General features: G+C 39.3%; 1 protein-coding gene and 1 long non-coding RNA gene across 5 annotated transcripts in view; both read right to left on the bottom strand.

Annotated features, from left to right (window-relative positions):
- The window catches only part of SPIDR (scaffold protein involved in DNA repair), a 468,259-nt gene that overhangs the window by 275,753 nt on the left and 167,841 nt on the right, over positions 1–24,665 (bottom strand). The window lies entirely within an intron of this gene.
- LOC116563637 lies at positions 5,831–19,523 on the bottom strand. Its single transcript, XR_004274489.1, has 3 exons — positions 19,509–19,523; positions 13,856–13,862; positions 5,831–7,236 (listed from the first exon to the last, which is right to left on the bottom strand). It is a non-coding gene; the product is annotated as an uncharacterized LOC116563637 (long non-coding RNA).

Here is a 24,665-nt window from a genome sequence, read left to right as displayed (position 1 = left end):
ACTTAGACAGGAATATAAGTGAATTGATGCAGCTGAAAAACACAACATGAGAACTTCGCGAAGCATACACAAGTTTCAACAGCCAAATTGACCAAGCAGAAGAAAGGACATCAGAGGTCAAAGATCAACTCAATGAAATAAAACGAGAAGGCAAGATTAGCATAAAAAGGAATGAACAAAGTCTCTAAGAAACATGGGACTATGTGAAAAGACCTAATCTACATTTGATAGGTATACCTGAATGTGACGAAGAGAATGAATCCAAGCTGGAAAATACTCTTTAGGATATCATCCAGGAAAACTTCCCCAACCTAGCAAGGCAGGTCATTATTCAAATCCCGGAAATACAAAGAACACCACAAAGATATTCCTCAAGAAGAGCAACCCCAAGGCACATAATCGTCAGATTCACCAGGGTTGAAATGAAGGAAAAATTGCTAAGGGCAGCCAGAGAGAAAGGTCGGGTTACCCACAAAGGGAAGCCCATCAGACTCACAGCAGAAACCCTACAAGCCAGAAGAGAGTGGGGGCCGATATTCAACATCCTTAAAGAAAAGAACTTTCAACCCGAATCTCCCATCCAGCCAAACTAAGCTTCATAAGTGAAGGAAAAATAAAATCCTTTGCGAACAAGCGAGTACTCAGAGATTTCAGCACCACCAGGCCTGCTTTACAAGAGCTCCTGAAAGAGGCACTAAACATAGAAAGGAACAACCAGTACCAGCCACTACAAAAACATACCAAATGATAAAGAGCATGAACACAATGAAGAAACTGCATCAAATAATGGGCAAAACAGCCAGCTAGCATCAAAATGGCAGGATCAAATTAACACATAACAATATTAACCCTAAATGTAAATGGGCTAAATGCCCCAATCAAAAGACACAGACTGGCAAATTGGATAAAAAGCCAAACCCCCCCCATAAAAAAAAAAAAAAAAAAAGCCAAAACCCATCCGTGTGCTGTATCCAGGAAAGCCATCTCACATGCAAGCATACACAAAGGCTCAAAATAAAGGGATGGAGGAAGATTTACCAAGCAAATGGACAGCAACGGAAAGCAGAACATGCAATTCTTGTCTCTGATAAAACAGACTTTAAACCAACAAAGATCAAAAGAGACAAAGAAGGACATTACATAATGGTAAAAAGATCAATGCAACAAGAAGAGCTAACGATCCTAAATATATACGCACTCAATACAGGAGCACCCAGATACATAAGGCAAGTTCTTAATGACTTACAAGGAGACTTAGACTCCCACACAATAATAGTGGGAGACTTTAACACCTCATTGTCAATATTAGACAGATCAACAACAGAAAATAAACAAGGATATCCAGGACTTGAACTCAGACCTGGACCAAGCAAACTTAATAGACATTTACAGAACTCTCCACCCCAAATCCACAGAATATACATTCTTCTCAGCACCACATCACACCTACCCTAAAATTGACCACATAATTGGAAGTAAATCACTCCTCAGCAAATCCAAAAGAATGGAAATCATAAAAAACAGTCTCTCACCACAGCACAATCAAGTTACAACTCAGAATGCAGAAACTAACTCAGAACCGCACAGCTTCATGGAAACTGAACAACTGGCTCTTGAATGTTGACTAGATAAACAATGAAATGAAGGCAGAAATAAAGATGTTCTTCGAAACCAGTGAGAACGAAGACACAACGTACCAGAATCTCTGGGACACATTTATAGCAGTCTCTAGAGGAAAATATACAACAATAAATGCCCACATGAGAAAGAAGGAGAGATCTAAAATCGACACCCTATCATCAAAATTGAAAGAGCTAGAGGAGCAAGATAAAAAAAACTCAAAACCTAGCAGAAGACAAGAAATAGCTAAGATCAGAGCAGAACTGAAGGAGGTAGAGACACACCAAAAATCTTCAAAAAATCAATAAATCCAGCAGCTGGTTTTTCAAAAAGATCAACAAAATAGACCACTAGCCAGATTAATAAAAAGGAAAGGAGAGAATAATCAAATAGACGCAATAAAAACGATAAAGGGGATATCACCACAGATTCCACAGAAATTCAAACCATCATCAGACATTATTACAAACAACTCTATGCACATAAACTAGTAAATGTGGAATAAATGAATAAATTCCTGGACACTTGCAACTTCTCAAGCCTAACACTAGGAAGAAGTCAAAACCCGGAATAGGCCAATAAAAAGGTCTGAAGTTGAGGCAGCAATTAAGAGTCTACCACCCCAAAAAAGCCCAGGTCCAGATGGGTTCACAGCTGAATTCTACTGAACATACAAAGAGGAGCTGGTACCATTCCTTCTGAAACTATTCCAAACAATCCAAAAAGAGGGAATCCTTCCCAAATCATTTTATGAGACCAACATCATCCTCATACCAAAACCCGGCAGAGATTCAGCAAGAAAAGAAAACTTCAGGCCAATATCCATGATGAACATAGATGCAAAAATCTTCAATAAAATACTGGCAAACCAACTGCAACAGCACATCAAAAATCTTATCCACCATGACCAAGTAGGATTCATCCTGGGGGTGCAAGGCTGGTTCAACATATGCAAGTCTATAAACATAATTCACCACATAAACAGAACCAAAGACAAAAACCACATGATTACCTCAATAGATTCAGAGAAGGCCTTTGACAAAATTCAACAGCCCTTTATGCTAAAAAAACCTCAATAAACTAGGTATTGATGGAACGTTATCACAAAACAATAAAAGCTACTTACGACAAACCAACAGTCAATATCATACTGAATGGGCAAAAACTGGAAGCATTCCCTTTGAAATCTGGCACTAGACAAATATGCCCCTTCTCACCACTCCTATTCAATATAGTACTGGAAGTTCTAGCCAGAGCAATCAGGCAAGAAAAAGAAATAAAGGGTATTCACATAGGGAAGGAGGACGTCAAATTGTCTCTATTTGCAGATGACATGATTGTATATCTAGAAGGCCCCCATCATCTCAGCCCAAAATCTCCTGAATGTGATAAGCAACTTCAGCAAAGTCTCAGGATACAAAATCAATGTTCAGAAATCACATGCATTCCTATACACCAATAACAGACTTAAAGAGAGCCAAATCAAGAATGAACTACCATTCACAATTGCTACAAAGAGAATAAAATACCTAGGAATATAACTAACAAAGAACGTAAAGGACATCTTCAAGGCGAACTATAAACCACTGCTCAATGAAATAAGAGAGGACACAAACAGATGGAGAAACATTCCATGTTCATGGTTAGGAAGAATCAATATCGTGAAAATGGCCACACTGCCCAAAGTAATTTATAGATTCAATGCTATCCCCATCAAGCTACCAATGACCTTCTTCACAGAACTGGAAAAAAACACCTTAAACTTCATATGGAACCAAAAGAGAGCCCACATAGCCAAGTCAATTCTAAACAAAAAGAACAAAGCAGGAGGCATCACACTACTGGACTTCAAACTATACTCCATCGGCAACAATAATCAAAACAGCATGGTACTGGTACCAAAACAGAGATATAGGCCAATGGAACAGAACAGAGGCCTCAGAGGCAACACAAGACATCTACAACCATCCAATCTTTGACAAGCCTGGCAAAAACAAGCAATGGGGAAAGGATTCCCTGTTTAATAAATGGTGTTGGTACAACTGGCTTGCCATCTGCAGAAAGCAGAAACTGGACCCCTTCCTGATACCTTACACTAAAATTAACTCCAGATGGATTAAAGGCTTAAATCTAAGACCTAACACCATGAAAACCCTAGATGAAAATCTAGGCAAAACCATTCGGGACACAGGTGTAGGCAAAGACCTCATGACCAAAATACCAAAAGCATTGGCAACAAAAGCCAAAATAGACAAATGGGACCTAATCGAACTCCACAGCTTCTGCACAGCAAAAGAAACAGTCATTAGAGTTAATTGGCAACCAACAGAATGGGAAAAAGTTTTTGCAGTCTACCCATCTGACAAAGGGCTTATATCCAGAATCTACAAAGAACTAAAAGAGATTTACAAGAAAAAACCAAACAAGCCCATTCAGAAGTGGGCAAAGGATATGAACAGACACTTTACAGAAGAAGACATACATGAGGCCAACAAACATATGAAAAAATGCTCATCATCACTGGTCATTAGGGAAATGCAAATCAAAACTACATTGAGATACCATCTCATGCCAGTCAGAACAGCGATCATTAAAAAATCTGGAGACAAGAGATGCTGGAGAGGATGTGGAGAAAAAGGAATGCTTATACACTGTTGGTGGGAGTGTAAATTAGTTCAACCACTGTGGTAGACGGTGTGGCAATTCGTCAAGGACCTAGAAACAGAAATTCCGTATGACCCAGCAATCCCATTACTGGGTATATATCCAAAGGATTATAAATCATTCAACTATAAGGACACATGCACATGAATGTTCACTGCAGCACAGTTTACAATAGCAAGGACCTGGAACAAACCCAAATGCCCATCGATGATAGACTGGACAGGGAAAATGTGGCACATACACACTATGGAATATTATGCAGCCATCAAAAACGATGAGTTCGTGTTTTTTGTAGGGACATGGATAAACCTGGACACCATCATTCTCAGGAAACCGACACAAGAACAGAAAATCAAACACCGCATTTTCTCGCTTCTAGGCAGGTGTCTAACAATGAGAACACATGGACACAGGGAGGGGAGCATCACACACTGGGGTCTGTTGGGGGGAAATAGGGGAGGGACAGCGGGCGTTGGGGAGCTGGGGAGAGATAGCACGGGGAGAAATGCCAGATATAGGTGATGGGGAGGAAGGCAGCAAATCACACTGCCATGTGTGTACTTATGCAACAATCTTGCATGTTCTTCACATGTACCCCAAAACCTAAAATGCAATAAAAAAATTAAATTAAATTGAAAAAAAAAGAATTTTACATTGAGCACAACTAAGCTTCATAAATGAAAGAAAGATACAGTCTTTTTCAGACAAACAAATGCTGAGACAATTCATAAGTCTCACAGGACCTATAAAACAAAAATACAGTAATTTTAAAAACTACCAGGTATACAGCCAACAAATAGCACAATGAATGAAATAGTACCTCACATCTCAATACTAAAGTTGGGTGTAAATCACCTAAATGCTCCACTTAAAAGAAACAAAATAGCATAATGGATAAGAATTCACCAACTAAGTAAGTATCTGCTGCTTTCAAGAGATTTACCTAACACTCAAAGACTCACAGAAACTTAAGGTAAAGGGGTAGAAAAAGACATTCCATGCAAATGAACACCAAAAGTGAGCAGGAGTAGCTTTTTTATAACAGATAAACTTCAAAGCAACAGCAGTTAAAAAAGATGGAAAAAAACATCAAAAACCACAATTACTTTTGCACCAACCTAATACAATGATAAAAGGCCTTGTCTAACAGGAAAATATCACAATCCTAAATATATATGCACCTAACACTGGAGCTCCCAAATGTATAAAACAATTACTACTAGACCTAAGTAACGAGATAGCAACACAATAATAGAGGAGGACTTCGATACTTCCACTGACGGCACTAAACAGGTCATCGACAACAAGACAGAAAGTCAACAACAACAACAAACAATGGATTTAAACTATGTCCTTGAACAAATGGACTTAACATATTTACAAAATATTCTACCCAACAACCACAGAATATACATTCTGTTCATTAGCACATGGAACTTTCTCCAAGATAGAACATATGATAGGTCACAAAACAAGTCTCAATAAATTTAAGAAAACTGAAATTTTATCAAGTACTCTTTCAGACCACAGTAGAATAAAACTGGAAATCAACTCCAAGAGGAACCGTCAAAACCATGCAAATACATGGACGTTAATAATCTGCTCCTGAGTGATAATTGGGTCAACAATGAAATCAAGATGAAAATTTAAAAAACTATTCAAACTGAACAATAATCACAATCTATCAAAACCTATGGGATATAGCAAAGGTGGTGCTAAGAGGAAACTTCTTGGCCTTAAATGGCCACATCAAAAGTCTGGAAGAGCACAAATAGAGAATCTAAGGTCACACCTCAAGGAACTAGAGAAACAAGAACAAACCAAACCCAAACCCAGCAGAAGAAAGGAAATAACCAAGATCAAAGCGGAACTAAATGAAAATGAAGCAAAACAAAACAAAAGATAAATGAAACAAAAAGCTGGTTCTTTGAAAAGATAAATAAAATTGACACACCATTGGCAAGACTAACCAAGAGTGAAGATCCAAGTAAGCTCAATTAGAAAGAAATGGAAGATATTACAACTGATATCACAGAAATACAAAAATCACCCAAGGCTACTATAAACACCTTTACTCACATAAACTAGAAAACCTAGAGGATGATGGATAAATTCCTGGAAAGATACAACCCTCCTAGCTTAAATCAAGAAGAATTGGAAACCCTAACCAGATCAATAAAAAGCAGCGAGATGGAAATGGTAATAAAAGAATTACCAATAATAAAATTCCAGGACCAGATAAATTCACAGCTGAATTCTACCAGACATTCAAAGAATTCGTACCAATCCTTTTGACACTATTATACAACATACAGAAAGAGATAATCCTCTCTAAATTATTCTATGAAGCCAGTATCACCCTAATACCAAAACCAGGAAAGGACATAAGACACACACAAAATACTATAGACCAATAACCCTGAAGAAAATAGATGCAAAATCCTTAACGAAATACTAGCTAATCACATCCAACAACATATCAAAAAGACAATCCACCATGATCAAGTGGGTTTCATACCAGGGATGCAAGGGCAGTTTAACATATGCAAATCAATAAATGTGATACACCACATAAACAGAATTAAAAACAAAATCACACGACCATCTCAACAGATGTTGAAAATGCATCTCACAAAATCTGGCATCCCTTTATGATTAAAACCCTCAGCAAAATCAGCATATAAAGACATATCTCAATGTAATAAAAGCCATTTATGATAAACCCATGGCCAACATAATAATGAACAGGGAAATGTTGAAAGCATTCCCTCTGAGAACTGGAATAAGACAAGGATGCCCACTTTCACTATTTCTATTCAACACAGTAACAGAAGTCCTAGCCAGAACAATCAGACAAGAGAAGGATATTAAGGGCATCCAGATCAGTAAAAAGGAAATCAGATTGTCACTGTATGCTGATGATATTATTGTATACTTAGAAAATCCAAAAGACTCCTCCAAAACACTCCTAGAATGGATAAATGAATTCAGCAAAGTTTCAGGATATGAAATTAATGTACACAAATCAGCAGCTCTGTTATATACCATCATCAACCAAGCTGAGAATCAAATTAAGAACTCAATCCCTTTTACAATAGCTGCAAAGTAAATAAAATACTTAGTAATATGCCTAACCAAGGAGGTGAAAGGTCTCTACAAAGAAAACTACAAAACGTTGCTGAGAGAAATCACAGACAACATAAACAAATGTAAATACATCCCATGCTAATGGATAGGTAGAATCAATATTGTGGAAATGACCATATTGCCAAAAGCCATCTACAAATGCAACGTAATTCCCATCAAAATACCACCATCATTCATCATAGAACTAGAAAAAAGCAATCTTAAAATTTATATGGAACCAAAAAAAGCCCACTTAGCCAAAGCAAGACTAAGCCAAAAGAACAAATCTGGAGGCATGACGTTACCTGATTTCAAAGTATACAATAAGGCCATAGCTAACAAAACAGCATGGTGCTGGTATAAAAAATAGGAATACAGACCAATGAAACAGAATAGAGAACGCACAAATAAACCCAAATACTTAACAGCCAACTGATCTTTGACAAAGCAAACAAAAACATAAAGTGGGGAAAGGACACCCTATTCAACAAATGATGCTGGGGAAACTGGCAAGCCACACGTAGGACAACGAGAGATCCTCATCTCTCACTGTATACAAAAGTCAACTCAAGATGGATCAAGGACTTAAATTTAAGACTTGAAACTATACAATTTCTAGAAGATAACATTAAAAAGACCTTTCTAGACATCGGCTTAGGCAAAGATTTCATGATCCAGAACCCAAAGCAAATGCAATGAAAACAAAGATAAAGAGGTGGGACTTAATTAAACTAAAGAACTTTTGTACGGCAAGAGGAACAGTCACCAGAGTAACAGACAACCCATAGAGTGAGAGAAAATCTTCACAATCTGTACATCTCACAAAGTACTAATATCCAAAATCTACAAGAAACTCAAACAAATTAGCAAGAAAAACCCAAACAATCCAAACAAAAAGTGGGTTAAGGATATGAACATACAATTCTCAAAAGAAGATACACAAACGGCAAATAAACATATGAAAAAATGCTGAATATCACTAACGATCAGGGAAATGCAAGTCAACACCACAATGCCATATCACCTTATTCCTGACAAGAATGACCATAATAAAAAAATCAAAAAATAATAGATGTAGGTGTGGATGTAGTGAAAAGGGAGCACTTCTACACTGCTGGTGGGAATGTAAACGAGCACAATACTATAGAAAATAGTGTGGAAATTCCTTAAGTAACTAAAAGTAGAACTATCACCTGACCCAGCAATCCCACTACTGGGTACTGACCCAGAGGAAAAGAAGTTGTTATAGGAAAAAGATACATGCACATGCATGTTTACAGCAGCACAATTTGCAACTGCAAAAATGTGGAACAAGTCCAAATGCCCATCAATCAACGAGTTCATAAAGAAACTGTGTATATATATATATATACCATGGAATACTACTCAGCCATAAAAAGGATTTATAAAGAATTAATGGCATTTGCAGCAACTTGGATGGGACTGGAGATTATTATTTTAAGTGAAGTAACTCAGGAATGGAAAAACAAACATGGTACGTTCTCACTCATAAGTGGGAGCTAAGCTATGAGGATGCAAAGGCAGAAGAATAATACAACAGACTTTGGGGACTGGTCGGGGGGAATGGGTGGGAAGCGGGTGAGAAATAAAAGACTACAAATTGAGTTCAGTGTATACTGCTTGGGTGATGGGTGCACCATTGTCTCAAAAATTACCACTAAAGAACTTACTCATGTAACCAAATACTATCTGTTCCCCAAAAACCTATGGAAATAAAAAATCAAAAAAAAAAAGAAAGAAAAAAGAAAGAAAATTCTTGGGATCAAAAGGTTATATAAGACTGTGTTGTTTAATCTGCACATATTTATTAATTTTACAGTTTTCCTTCTGTTAGTGATTTCTAGGTTCATTCCATTGTGAACAGAAAAGATACTCGGTAGTTTGAAAGTTTTAAAATGTATTAGTTTGCTAGAGCTACCATAACAAAATACCAGTCTGAGTGACCTAGCCAAAATTTATTTTCTCACATTTCTGGATGCTGGAGGTACATGATCAAGATACAAGTAGGCTTGGTTTTTCCTGAGGCCTCTCTCCTTGGCTTGTCTCTTTCACTGTGCTCCCACATGGCACTTTCTCTGTGTGCACACATCTCCTTCTTGGTGTAAGGACACCAGTCATACTAAATTAGAACCCATTCTACTTAACCATAATTACCTCTTTAAAGGCTCTATTTCCATATAGCCACATTCTGAGATGTAATGGGAGTTAGGACTGTAGCATATGAATTTCAGGGGAACACAATCAATTCATAACAATTTGTTTTGTTGTTTAACGTATGGTCTAATCTAGAGAATGTTATGTATGCACTTAAGAATGGGTATTATATTTTTGGATGCAGTATTTTAGGTCTAATTGGTTTATACAGCTGTTGAATCCTTTATTTCCTTACGGATTTCCTATATCATTGTTCTCACCATTATTGAAAGTGGGTACAAGTCTTCAACAGTTATTGTAGATCTATTTCTCCCTTTAATTCTGTCCATTTTTACTTCATGTATTTTGGGGCTCCTTTGTTATGTATATATTTAGAATTGTTTTATGTTTTTGCTGTGTTAAACCTTTTATCAATTTAAAGTCCTCTGCATCTCTTGTAAACTTTCTTAGATTTAACAAGTCAATTTTGTCTGATAATAATATAGTCACTCGTTCTTTTTTAGTATTTTCATTATTTTGCTATCAACCATTTTGTGTCCTTATGTTTAATTTGATTCTCTTGTAGACAGCTTATAGATGGATTCTTGTTTTGTTTAATCTTATCTACCTTTTAACAGTCATGTTTCATTCATTTACATGATTATCAATAAAGAAGGAATTCACTTTTTCCCTCAATTGTTTCCTATATGCCTTACATACTTTTTTGCTTTTCAATTACTTCATTACTATTTTTCTGTTTTTCTTTTTTTGCTGTTTCATTTTAATTCCCTTCTTTTCTCCCATTCTCTATATTAGTTATTTTCTTAAAAATTTTCTTGGAAATTACAATCAATATCTTAAATAACATCCTTTGACTAATATCAACTAAGTTTCAGTAGTCTACAGCACTCTGTTACTCTACATCTCTACCCCCTCCCTTTTTATTCTTATTGTCACTCTATCTTTTTTTTTTTTTTTTTTTTTTTTGAGACAGAGTCTCACTCTGTCGCCAGGCTGCAGTGCAGTGGTGCAATCTTGGCTCACTGCAACCTTTGACTCCCTCGTTCAAGAGATTCTACTGCCTCAGCCTTGCCAGTAGCTGGGATTACAGGCACGTGCCACCATGCCCAGCTAATTTTTGTGTATTTAGTAGAGACAGGGTTTCACCAGGTTGGCCAGGATGGTCTTGATCTCCTGACTTTGTGATCTACCCACCTTGACCTCCCAAAGGGCTGGGATTACAAGCGTGAGCCACTGCGCCCAGCCATAGGCTATATCTTTATATATTACATACATCCTATTATAGATTTATAAGTATTATTAAATTTGCCCATTACATTATATAGGAAAAAGAGAAATAACAATTTCAAAAGCACAGTAACAATGGCTTTTACATTTACCTATGTAACTACCTTGACCAACAGTCTTTATTTTTTCTTTTGGCTTCAAACTGCTGTATAGTATCTCTTCCTTTCAGCCTGAAGGACTTGCCTTAGCATTTCTTGTCTATCAGTAGTGAACTACTTTGGCTTTTATAATATTTGGAAATGTCTTAATTTCTCCTTTATTCTTAAAATTTTTTTTTTTTTTTTTTTTTTTTTTTTTTTTTAGAGAGAGCATCTTGCTGTGTTGCCTAAGCAGGAGGGAGTGCAGTGGCTATTCACATACACGCTCACAGCACACTGCAGCCTCAAGTTCCTGGGTTCCAGCAATCTTCCTCCCTCAGTCTCCCAAGTCACTGAGGCTATAGATGTAAGCCACCATGCCCAGCTTCATCTCCTTTATTCTTAAAGATATTGGCCGGGCGCGGTGGCTCATACCTGTAATCCCAGCACTTTGGGAGGCTGAGGAGGGCGGATCACTTGAGGTCAGGAGTTTGAGACCAGGTTGGCCAACATGGCAAAACCCCATCTCTACTAAAAATAAAAAACTAGCTAGGTATGGTGGCACGTGCCAGTAGTCCCAGCTACTCTGGAGGCTAAGACGGGAGAATCCCTTGAACCTAGGAGGCGGAGGTTGCAGTGAGCTGAGATCATGCCACTGCAGTCCAGCATGGGAGACAAAGTGAGACTCTGTCTCAAAAAACAAACAAACAAAAAAACAGATACTGTTGCCAGATAGACAATCTTGGTTGACAGTTTCTTTCTTTCAGGTCTTTAAATATGTCATCCCACTGCTTTCTGGCCCCCATAGTTTCTTTTTTTGTTTGTTTCTCTTTTTTTTGATTGGTTGATTTTGGACCTTGTAGTTTCTGATGAGAAATAAACTGTTAACATTATTGAGGAGCCCTTATATGTGACAAGTTGCCTCCCTCTTGCTGCTTTCAATATACCATCTTTGTTTTTGGGTTTCAGCAATTTCACTATAATGTGCCTTGGTGTAAACCTCTGATGTTTTATGCTTGAAGTACACTGGCCTTCTTGGGTATGTACATTAAAAATTTTCAAAAATAAAAAAATAAAAAAAAATTCATCAAACATGAAGAATTTTACTATTCTTCAAGTATTTCAAATTAGCATTTCAAGTGGTAGCAATTACCATTCCCTAGCCCCATAATCCTGGTTTAGATTCATGGGACCAGGGTAGATTATGTGTTCTGATGGCTAACTGTTGCTTTTGATCACTGAGGAGCTGGCACAGAAACTAGAAGATACTGTTCCTCAGCCATTATTCTTCAAATATGTCTTTCTGGTGTTTTCTCTCTCTCTTTTCCTTCTGGTACTCCTGTAATACAAAGGGTTCTATGTTTGATAATGTCTCACAGGTCCTTTGGGCTCTGTTCATTTTTTCCATTCTGCTTCTCAGACAGAAAAAGTTCAATTTTCTTTTCTTCAAGTTCAATGAATTTGTGTTCTACCTCCTCAAATCAGCTGTGGAACCTCTCTAGTGTGTGTGTTTCTTTTTTCTTTCTTTTCTTGTGGCAGGATCTCAATCTGTTGCCTGGGTTGGAGTGCAGTGGCGCAATCTCAACTCACTGCAACCTCTGCCTCCCAGATCCAAGCCATTCTTGTGCCTCAGCCTCCCAAGTAGCTGGACTTCGGGCATGCATCACCACACCCAGCTAATTTTTGCATTTTTTGTAGAGATGGGGTTTCTTCATGGTGCCCAGGCTGGTCTTGAACTCCTGGACTCAAGTGATCCACCCACCTCAGCCTTCCAAAGTGCAGGAATGAAAGGCATATGTCACCATGCTCAGTCTCTACTGTGTTTTTAAAATATAAATTACTGTACTTTCACTCCAGAATTTCTCTTTGGTTTTTAAATAATTTCAATATCTTTACTGATATTTTCATTTTTTGATATCATTTTCCTGATTTCCTTTAGTTCTTTATCTATGGGTTCCTTTAACTAATTGAACATGCTTAAGACAGTTGATTTCACATTTTTGACTAGTAATTCCAATATCTGAATTTCCTTGGGGATGTCTCATGTAAAATTATGTTTTTCCTGTACTGGGCCATACTTTTCCTGTTTCTGTGTGTGTTCTGTCATTTTTTGTTGAGAATTGGACATTTGTGTAGTATTTTATAAAAACTCTGTAATCTATCCCACTCCTTAGGGATTGCAGAATCTTACTTGCTGAAGGCTGAAATTGTCCATCTGTGACATTTCCAAATTATACTTTAATATTTGCTGTAAGTGTTCAACTGGACTGTAGAATTCCACAACAGACACTTCATACGGTTCCTTCCAGGTCGGTAGTTATTTAGATAAAGGGATGGATTTCTGGAGCTTCCTAATCTATCATTTTCATAAACCTTGCTCCTCTCAGTTGCTCTCTTTACTCAGTATCTTAGATTAGGAAGAGCATGGTAATTTGTTTGCTAATATTTTGTTCAAGTGTTCCCATTTCTGCTTCCCTCTACTGGAAATAACAATGTACATTTGCATATGAGAGACTCTGAGCAGTCCTACAATACAACAACTGGGACACATTTCAGCAGCCTTTTCCAAGCTTATTTGAGCAGAAAACACTTTAATCATATTTCTATGAACACCCTGCTATAGCCTGAATGTGTTTCCCAAAGTTTCAGCATTGGAAACTTAATTTCCAATGCAACAGAATTGGGAGGTGGAACCTAATAAATGGTGATTAGCTCACGAGGGTGCTACCTTCCTGAATGGATTTATGTCATTACCATGGGGGTGGGCTAGCTATCACAAGAATGGCCTCATTATAAAAGCAAGTTTGGCTCTCTCTTGCTTTTGTGCTCTCTTGCCCTTTCATCTTCTGCTATGGGAAGATGAAGCATGAAGGCCCTCAACAAATACTGGTGCTATGCTCTTGGACTTCCCAGCTTCTAGAACCATAAGACAAATAAATTTTTTTCTTTTTCTGAGACAGGATCTCACTCTGTTACAGAGGCTGAAGTGCAGTAGTGTGATCAGGGCTCAATTCAGCCTTGACCTCCCTTGGCACAGGTGATTCTCCCACCTCAGTCTCTCAAGGAGCTGGGACTACATGCATACACCATCATGCCTGACTAATTTTTTTTATTTTTTGTAGAGATGAGGTTTTCCCAGGCTGCTCACGAACTCCTGGACTCAAGCAATCCACTGCTAGCCTCAGCCTCCCAATGTGTCAGGATTACAGACATGAGCCATTGCACCTGGCTGATAAATTTCTACTGCTTATAAATTACGCAGTGTCAGGTTTTCTGATAGCATCACAAAACAGACTAAGACACACCCCACGGAAAAGTGTCATCTACTTCACTTCCTCCTCATGTAGAATAAATGACTGCCCTCCTTCCAGTTTTTCAGATTATCCAGATTACCCTCACAGTCTTTATCTTTTCCCTTTTCGTACTGCATTAATTTTCTTTCCTACTTAATTCCTCTCAAGACACCCCATAATTTTGGTGGTTGAATTCCTGGTTGTCTCAATAGGAAGATAATCTCATTCAATAAACAAACCTTCTGTCTTTAGCACTGCTTTGGTCGTCCCAGCAATAGTAGCCAGCAATTTATTTATTTCAAAGAATCTGATGTGGCAAATGTAAAACAGGAACCAAAGTAGCTGTGAATAGGCCCATGGGCTCTACCTCTCTCCTCTGCCAATTAACACACATGGGTTATAATGGAAACCCAGACAAGCTGACAGTTTCTCTTTTGGCATCACAATCTTTCTTGTGTTTACTCTGGGCTCTAATTACTGCTGGCACCAAAAAAAAAAAAAAAAAAACCACACAAAACTATAGTTGTCTGGGCCCCACAAATCCATCCCAAGTCTCCCATTTCAGTACATGGCATGATCATTAACTTGTTTGCTCAAGCCAAAAACTTAGTTGTTTTCCTATCTTTCCTTCAAATACCACATCAAACCCATCAGCAAATCCTGTTGCCTCTAACTCCAAAATATATTCTGAATCCACTATTCATGATCATAGTCCAAATCACCACCTTCTTTCATACCTCAGCTACTCCCATAGCCTCCCAGATGCATTTATTCTGCCCTTCTACGCCAAGTAATCCTCCACAGACTTTAAAAGGTGAATCAGATCATCATGACTCTCCTATAAATCTTAGCTCTTCAACACTGCACACAGGGTGGTTCTCCAGACTCACTTTCTGCTGCTGCTGCCTTGAAATTTCCACTTTGTACACAAAGCACTACATATACCCCTGCGTATGTCTTGCACTGGGCCATTCTGACTTTTTGGTCTTTACTCACGTGGTCTCCTCTACTCCAAATGCCCTCACAGTCCCTACGCTGGTTCTTTCTAATATAGTCCTTTTAGCTGAGATAGGGCATCATCAACTTCAAGAAGCTACCTGTCACCACATCTCTCAGTCCGTACTCTCTCCAGCATACACACATATAAACAAGGTACACACACATACACTCACACATATACTCACATAACCACCCACCCCTACTGACTTACCTACCTAATGGTTGTGCTTACCTCCCCAGTGCTCTCATATCCTCTGTACAGATATCTATTACTATGCCTATGAGGGTCTTTTAGAACTTGTTTATTTTCTCTTGTACTACACTGTGAGCTCCTTAAGGGCAGAAATAATTTGACATTCATGTTGAATGTTGTATTCCCAGGAATTCTAGTACAAGGCTTATTAAAGAATAAGTAAGTAAACATTCAGTAAATTTTTTTAAATGAATGTACAAATCAGCAAAGTCTTCCCATTCAATTAGGGAGGATAAACAAGGCTGACAGCATCCTCACGATGATATAATACATTAATCATACAGTTACTGAGTGCCTACTACATTTCAAGCAGTATTCCAGGCATTGGGAATACAGTAGTAAAACAATTTTGATTTGAATGTTTTAGCCAAAGTGATAAGACATTATTCAGATAAAGAAGCATGAATACTGGGAAGGAAATATTAAAATTATTATTCTAAGTGATATAACTATAAAAAGAAAAGCTGTCACCAGTAAATAAATGTAAGAAAAAGTACAGGCATATCTTGGAGATATTGCAGGTATAGCTGCAGACCACCCCAAGAAAGTTATCAGAACAAGGCAAGTCACATGAATTTTTGTTTCCCATTGTACAAAAAAGTTATGTTTATACTATATTATAGCCTATCAGGTGTGCAACAGCATTATATCTAAAAAAATGCACATACCTTAATCAAAAACGCGTTATTGACTTAAAAAATGTAGCCTCAGTGAGTCATAATCTTTTTGCGGAGAAAGGGTCTTGGCTTGATGTTAATGGCTACTGGCTGACTGGGGTGGTGTTTGGTGAAGGCTGGAGTGGCTGAGGCAGTTTCTTAAAGAGAACAATAAAGTTTGTTGCATCAACTGACTCTTCCTTTCCAGAAAGATTTCTCTGTAGCATGAGATATTGTTTGATGGCATTTACCCACACTGGAATTTCTTTCAGAATTATAGTAAATCCTCTAAAACCTGCTGCTGCTTTATCATTAAGTTTTTGAAATATTCTAAATTCTTTGTTGCCATTTCAACAATGTTCACAGCATCGTCACCAGAAATATATTTCATCTAAAGAAACCAATTTCTTTGCTCATTCATAAGAAGAAATCCTCATCCATTAAAGTTAGGAGATTTTAGCATTCAATCCCAATCTTCAGGCTTTATTTCTAATTCGAGTTCTCTTGCTTTTTCTACCACATCTACAGTTACTTCCTCCACTGAAGTCTTAAACCCCTTAAAGTCACTGATGAGGGCTAGAACCAACCTCTTCCATATTCCTGACAATGTTGATATTTTGACCTCCTCCCATGAATTATGAATGTTCTTAAAAGGAGGTAGAATGGCGAGTCCTTTCAGGAAGGTTTTCAATTTACTTTGCCCAGATCCTTCAAAGGAATCATTATCTATGGCAGCTATAGCAAGGCTTGAAAGTCAGAATTAAACCTTGATCCACAGGCTGCAGAATGGATGTTGTGTTAGCAGTCATGAAAATAATGTTAATCTCCTTGTACATCTCCATGAGAGCTCTTGGCTGACCAGGCGCATTGTCAATGCGGGGTAGTATTTTAAAAGAATTTTCTTTTTCCCCTGAGCAGTAGGTCTCTAGTATTTAGTAAACCATGCTATAAACAGATGTGCTGTCAACCAGGCTTTATTATTCCATTATTATTCCATTTATAGAACACAAGCTAAGTAGATTTAGCATAATTCTTAAAGGCCCTACAATTTTCAGAATGATAAATGAACATTGGTTTCAACTTAAAGTCACTAGCTGCATTAGCCCCTAATAAGAGAGTCAGCCTGTCCTTGGAAGCTTTGAAGCCAGGCATTGACTTTTCCTCACCAGCTATGAAAGTCCTAAGTAGTATCTTCTTCAAATACAAGGCTGTTTCATCTACGTTGAAAATCTGTTGTTTGGTGCAGCCACTTTTATCAATGATCTTAGCCGTATCTTCTGGATAATCTGCTGCAGTTTCTCTGTCAACACTTGTTACTTTATCTTGTACTTTTATGTTATGGGAGAGTTTCTTAAATCTCATGAATCAACCTTTGCTAGCTTCAAATTTTTCTTCTGAAGCTTCCTCACCTCTCTCAGCCTTCTAAGAATTGTAGAGGGTTAGGGTCTCACTCTGGATTACGCTTTGGTTTAAGGAAATGTCGGGGGACGATCCAAGATGGCCGTTTAGGAACAGCTCAGGATTGCAGCTCCCTGTGAAAGCGCAGAAGGTGAGTGGACGCCGCGTTTTTATTGCCCACAGACTAGGAAATTCCCGGGCGGAGGTGCTCCACGGTCGCCAGCGCGGCTGTTTCGGCCAGCGCGACTGTGCCGGCCAGCGCCGCTGCTTTGCCCTGCGCGGCTGCTTTGTCGGCGCCCCGGAGCGGCGGTTCTCCATACAAAATACACCCGTCCGGGGGCCCTTTTGGCTGGCGATTGGAGCCACGGGAAGTCACCCATACACCGGTTCAAAAAGGGGACTGAGCAGAGAACCAGGACAGTAGATTCCAGGGCAAAAAAAAAAAAAAAAAAAAAAGGCGCAACAAACCTCAGTGCCGCTGTTTAAGCCAGCGCAGTGAGTGGCCGCAGGGGAAAACAAACAGACCCCGGCGCCTCTTCAACAGGCGACTGGAACACCAACTTAAAAAAGGCTCTGAGGCAGGGAGCCAGGCGATCAGGCTCGGCTGGCCCCACCCCCACAAAGAACAGCAACCAGAAACTCTGGATTGAGAGTTTCACAGCAAGCGCAGCTGAACCCGGGACGGTCCAGCTCTGTGGAGGAGGGGCGTCCGCCATTACTGAGGCAGCCCGCCGTTGCCAAGGCAACCCACCATTGCTGAGGCAGCCCACTGTTGCCAAGGCAACCCGCCAAAGCAAAGAGACTCCGCCCCAACAGAGGCAGGCCACCATCGCCAAAGCAGTTCTAACTACACCCATATAAATAGGACTGCAGGGAAGTTCACTCCGCAGCAGGGCAGAGCCCACACCAGCTCAGCAAAGCTGCTATAGGCTGACAGTGACTAGGCTGCCTCCTTGCTGGGCTGGGCAGGTCTGAAGGAAAAAAAAAAAAAAAAAAAAGGAAGGCAGCAGCATAACAGAAACTCATAAATAAAGCCCTAAATCCCTGGGACGGAGCACCTGGGAACAAAAAGCAGTTTATGAGTTCAGCTGCAGCAGACCTAAAAGTACCTGCCCAGCAGCTCTGAATGAACAACAACAGAGCTCGTAGCTCACCATTTGAGCTCCTATAAAGACGAGACCGTCTCCTCAAGCAGCTCCCTGACCCCTATATATCCAAAAAGACACCTCATAAAAGAGAGATCAGATTGACACTAAGCGGGTATCCATTTGGGACAAAGATAGCAGAAGAAGAAAACTGGTAACAACCCTTGCTGTTCAACAGCTGCTGCAGGTGAACCCCAGGCAAGCAGGGCCTGGAGTGAACCTCAGCAGACCTACAGCAGAGGGGCCAGACTGTCAGATGGAAAACCAAGAAACAGAAATAACCTCATCATCAACAAACAGAACGTCAATCTGAAAGATTTGAGACCCAATCTGAAAGCCAGCAACTACAAAGTCAACAGGTGGATAAATCCTTAAAGATGGAAGAAACCAGCGCAAAAAGGATGAAAACACCCGAAACCAGAACACCTCTCCTCCTACAAGGGATCACAACTCCTCACCAGCAAGGGAACAAGGTTGGAGGGAGAACGAGTGTGATGAAATGACAGAATCAGACTTCAGAAGGTGGGTAGTAAGAAACTTCTGTGAACTTAAAGAACATGTTCTAACCAAATGCAAAGAAACTGAGAACCTTGAAAAAAGATTTGACGAAATGCTAACAAGAATGGACAAAATAGAAAGGAATACAAGTGAATTGATGAAGCTGAAAAACGCAACACGAGAACTTCGCGAAGCATGTACAAGTATCAACAGCCGAATGGACCAAGCAGAAGAAAGGATATCAGAGGTCGAAGATCAACTCAATGAAATACAACGGGAAGGCAAGACTGGAGAAAAAAGGGTAAAAAGGAATGAACAAAGTCTCCAAGAAATGTGGGACTATGTGAAAAGACCTAATCTACGTTTGATAGGCGTACCCGAATGCGACGAAGAGAATGAATCCAAGCTGGAAAATCCTCTTCGGGATATTATTCAGGAAAACTTCCCCAACCTAGCAAGGCAGGCAAACATTCAAGTCCAAGAAATACAGAGAACACCACAAAGATATTCGTCAAGAAGAGCAACCCCAAGGCACATAATCGTCAGATTCACCAGGGTCGAAATGAAGGAGAAAATACTAAGGGCAGCCAGAGAGAAAGGTCGGGTTACCCATAAAGGGAAGCCCATCAGACTCACAGCAGATCTCTCAGCAGAAACCCTACAAGCCAGAAGAGAGTGGGGGCCAATATTCAACATCCTTAAAGAAAAGAACTTTCAACCCAGAATCTCCTATCCAGCCAAACTAAGCTTCATAAGTGAAGGAAAAATAAAATCCTTTGGGAACATGCAAGTACTCAGAGATTTCGTCACCACCAGGCCAGCTCTACAAGAGCTCCTGAAAGAGGCTCTACACATATAAAGGAACAACAAGTACCAGCTCAACTAAAGGGCAAAACAGCCAGCTAGCACCAAAATGGCCGTATCAAATTCACATATAACAATATTAACCCTAAATGTAAATGGACTAAATGCCCCAATCAAAAGACACAGACTGGCAAATTGGATAAAAAGACAAAACCCATCGGTGTGCTGTATCCAGGAAACCCATCTCACATGCAAGGATACACAAAGGCTCAAAATAAAGGGATGGAGGAAGATTTACCAAGCAAATGGAGAGAAAAAAAAAGCAGGAGTTGCAATTCTCATCTCCGATAAATTAGACTTTAAAGCAACAAAGATCATAAGAGACAAAGAGGGACATTACATAATGGTAAAAGGATCAATGCAACAAGAAGAGCTAACGATCCTAAATATATATGCACCCAATACAGGAGCACCCAGATACGTAAGGCAAGTTCTTAATGACTTACAAAGGGACTTAGACTCCCACACAATAATAGTGGGAGACTTTAACACCCCATTGTCAACATTAGACAGATCAACCAGACAGAAAATTAACAAGGATATCCAGGACTTGAACTCAGACCTGGACCAAGCAAACCTAATAGACATTTACAGAACTCTCCACCCCAAATCCACAGAATATACATTCTTCTCAGCACCACATCACACCTACTCTAAAATTGACCACATAATTGGGAGTAAATCACTGCTCAGCAAATGCAAAAGAACGGAAATCGTAACAAACAGTCTCTCAAACCACAGTGCAATCAAATTAGAACTCAGAATTCAAAAACTAACTCAGAACCGCACAGCTTCATGGAAACTGAACAACTTGCTCTTGAATGTTGACTGGATAAACAATGAAATGAAGGCAGAAATAAAGATGTTCTTCGAAACCAACCAGAATGAAGACACAACATACCAGAATCTCTGGGACACATTTAAAGCAGTCTCTAGAGGAAAATATATAGCAATAAGTGCCCACATGAGAAGCAAGGAGAGATCAAAAATTGACACCCTATCGTCAAAACTGAAAGAGCTAGAGGAGCAAGATCAAAAAAGCTCAAAGTCTAGCAGAAGACAAGAAATAGCTAAGTTCAGAGCAGAAATGAAGGAGATAGAGACACAAAAAACCCTTCAAAAAATCAATAAATCCAGGAGCTGGTTTTTTGAAAAGATCAACAAAATAGACAGACCACTAGCCAGATTAATAAAAAAGAAAAGAGAGAATAACCAAATTGATGCAATAAAAAACGGTAAAGGGGATATCACCACAGATTCCACAGAAATTCAAACCATCATCAGAGATTATTACAAACAATTCTATGCACACAAACTAATAAACCTGGAAGAAATGGATAAATTCCTGGACACTTGCCTCCTGCCAAGCCTAAACCAGGAAGAAGCCGAAACCCTGAACAGACCCATAACAAGGTCTGAAGTTGAGGGAGCAATTAAAAGCTTACCACCCAAAAAAAGCCCAGGTCCAAATGGGTTCACAGCTGAATTCTACCAGACATACAAAGAGGAGCTGGTACCATTCCTTCTGAAACTATTCCAAACAATACAAAAAGAGGGGATTCTTCCCAAATCATTTTATGACACCAACATCATCCTGATTCCAAAACCCGGCAGAGACTCAACAAGAAAAGAAAACTTCAGGCCAATATCCATGATGAACATAGATGCAAAAATCTTCAATAAAATACTGACAAGCCGATTGCAACAGCACATCAAAAAGCTTATCCACCATGATCAAGTAGGCTTCATCCCGGGGATGCAAGGCTGGTTCAACATACGCAAGTCTATAAACGTAATTCACCACATAAACAGAACCAAAGACAAAAACCACATGCTTATCTCAATTGATGCAGAGAAGGCCTTTGACAAAATTCAACAGCCCTTTATGCTAAAAACACTCAATAAGCTAGGTATCGATGGAACGTATCTCAAAATAATAAAAGCTATTTATGACAAACCAACAGCCAATATCATACTGAATGAGCAAAAACTGGAAGCATTCCCTTTGAAAAGTGGCACCAGACAAGGATGCCCGCTCTCACCACTACTATTCAATATAGTATTAGAAGTTCTAGCCAGAGAAATCAGGCAAGAAAAAGAAATAAAGGGCATTCAAATAGGAAAGGAGGAAGTCAAATTGTCTCTATTTGCAGACGACATGATTGTATATCTAGAAGACCCCATCGTCTCAGCCTCAAACCTCCTGAAACTGAGAAGCAACTCCAGCAAAGTCTCAGGACACAAAATCAATGTGCAAAAATCACATGCTTTCCTATACACCAATAACAGACTTAAAGAGAGCCAAATCAAGAATGAATTTCCATTCACAATTGCCACAAAGAGAATAAAATACCTAGGAATACAACTAACAAGGAACATAAAGGACCTCTTCAAGGAGAACTCCAAGCCACTGCTCAACGAAATAAGAGAGGACACAAACAGATGGAGAAACATTCCATGTTCATGGTTAGGAAGAATCAATATCGTGACAATGGCCATACTGCCCAAAGTAATTTACAGATTCAATGCTATCCCCATCAAGCTACCAATGACCTTCTTCGCTGAACTGGATAAAACCACCTTAAACTTCATATGGAACCAAAAGAGAGCCCGCATAGCCAAGTCAATTCTAAGCAAAAAGAACAAAGCGGGGGGCATCACACTACCAGACTTCAAACTATACTACAAGGCTACAGTAATCAAAACAGCATGGTACTGGTACCAAAACAGAGATATAGACCAATGGAACAGAACAGAGGTCTCGGAGGCAACACAACATATCTACAACCATCTGATCTTTGACAAACCAGACAAAAACAAGCAATGGGGAAAGGATTCCCTGTTCAATAAATGGTGTTGGGAAAGCTGGCTAGCCACGTGCAGAAAGCAGAAACTGGACCCCTTCCTGACACCTTACACTAAAATTAACTCCAGATGGATTAAAGACTTAAACATAAGACCTAACACCATAAAAACCCTAGAAGAAAATCTAGGCAAAACCATTCAGGACGTAGGTGTAGGCAAGGACTTCATGGCCAAAACACCAAAAGCATTGACAACAAAAGCCAAAATAGACAAATGGGACCTAATCAAACTCCACAGCTTCTGCACAGCAAAAGAAAAAATCATTTGAGTGAATCGGCAACCAACAGATTGGGAAAAAATTTTTGCAGTTAACCCATCTGACAAAGGGCTGATATCCAGAATTTACAAAGAACTAAAACAGATTTACAAGAAAAAAACTAACAAGCCCATTCAAAAGTGGGCAAAGGATATGAACAGACACTTTACAAAAGAAGACATACGTGAGGCCAACAAACATATGAAAAAATGCTCATCATCACTGGTCATCAGAGAAATGCAAATCAAAACTACATTGAGATACCATCTCACGCCAGTTAGAATGGCGATCATTAAAAAATCTGGAGACAACAGATGCTGGAGAGGATGTGGGGAAATAGGAACACTTTTACAGTGTTGGTGGGAGTGTAAATTAGTTCAACCATTGTGGAAGACAGTGTGGCGATTCCTCAAGGACCTAGAAATAGAAATTCCATTTGACCCAGCAATCCCATTACTGGGTATATATCCAAAGGATTACAAATCGTTCTACTATAAGGACACGTGCACACAAATGTTCATTGCAGCACTGTTTACAATAGCAAAGACCTGGAACCAACCCAAATGCCCATCGACGATAGACTGGATAGGGAAAACGTGGCACATATACACCATGGAATATTATGCAGCCATCAAAAACGATGAGTTTGGGTCCTTTGTAGGGACATGGATGAACCTGGAAACCATCATTCTCAGCAAACTGACAGAAGAGCAGAAGATCAAACACCGCATGTTCTCACTCATAAGCGGGTGTTGAACAATGAGAACACATGGACACAGGGAGGGGAGCACTACACACTGGGGTCAGTTGGGGGGAAATAGGGGAGGGATGGTGGGGGGTGGGAAGCTGGGGAGAGATAGCAAGGGGAGAAATGCCAGATGTAGGTGATGCGGAGGAAGGCAGCAAATCACACTGCCACGTGTGTTCCTATGCAACAATTTTGCATGTTCTTCACATGTACCCCAAAACCTAAAATGCAATAAAATAAATAAATGGGGAAAAAAAATAAATAAAATTAAATAAATAAATAAAAGGAAATGTCATGGCTTTTTGATTTTACATACAGACAACTCAAACTTTCTCCATATTAGCAAAAAGGCAGCTTTGCTTTCTCATTATCTGTGTGCTCACTGGAGTAGCACTTTTAATTTCCTTCAATAACTTTTCCTTTCATTCATAACTTGTCTGACTGCTTGGCGCAAGAGGCCTAGCTTTCAGCCTACTTTGCCTTTTGACATGCTTTCCTTACTAAGCTTAATCACTTCTAGCTTTTGGTTTAAAGTAAAAGATGTGGAATTCTTCCTTTCATGTGAACACTTAGAAGGCATATTAGGCTTATTAATTGGGCAAATTTCAGTACTGTTGTGTCTCATGGGACGCAGGGCCTGAGGAGAGAAAGTGAGAAGGGGAAACACCCGATTGATGGAGCAGTCAGAGCCTACATAGCATTCATCAATTAAGTTTGTCATCTCACATGGGCACAGTTCAT

Source organism: Sapajus apella, unplaced genomic scaffold (assembly GCF_009761245.1).
Source record: "Sapajus apella isolate SASKATOON/1434 unplaced genomic scaffold, GSC_monkey_1.0 scaffold35, whole genome shotgun sequence".
Lineage (NCBI taxonomy): Eukaryota > Metazoa > Chordata > Mammalia > Primates > Cebidae > Sapajus > Sapajus apella.
The sequence above is the reverse complement of the archived record's forward strand: the minus strand, read 5'-3'. Positions and strand labels throughout refer to the sequence as shown.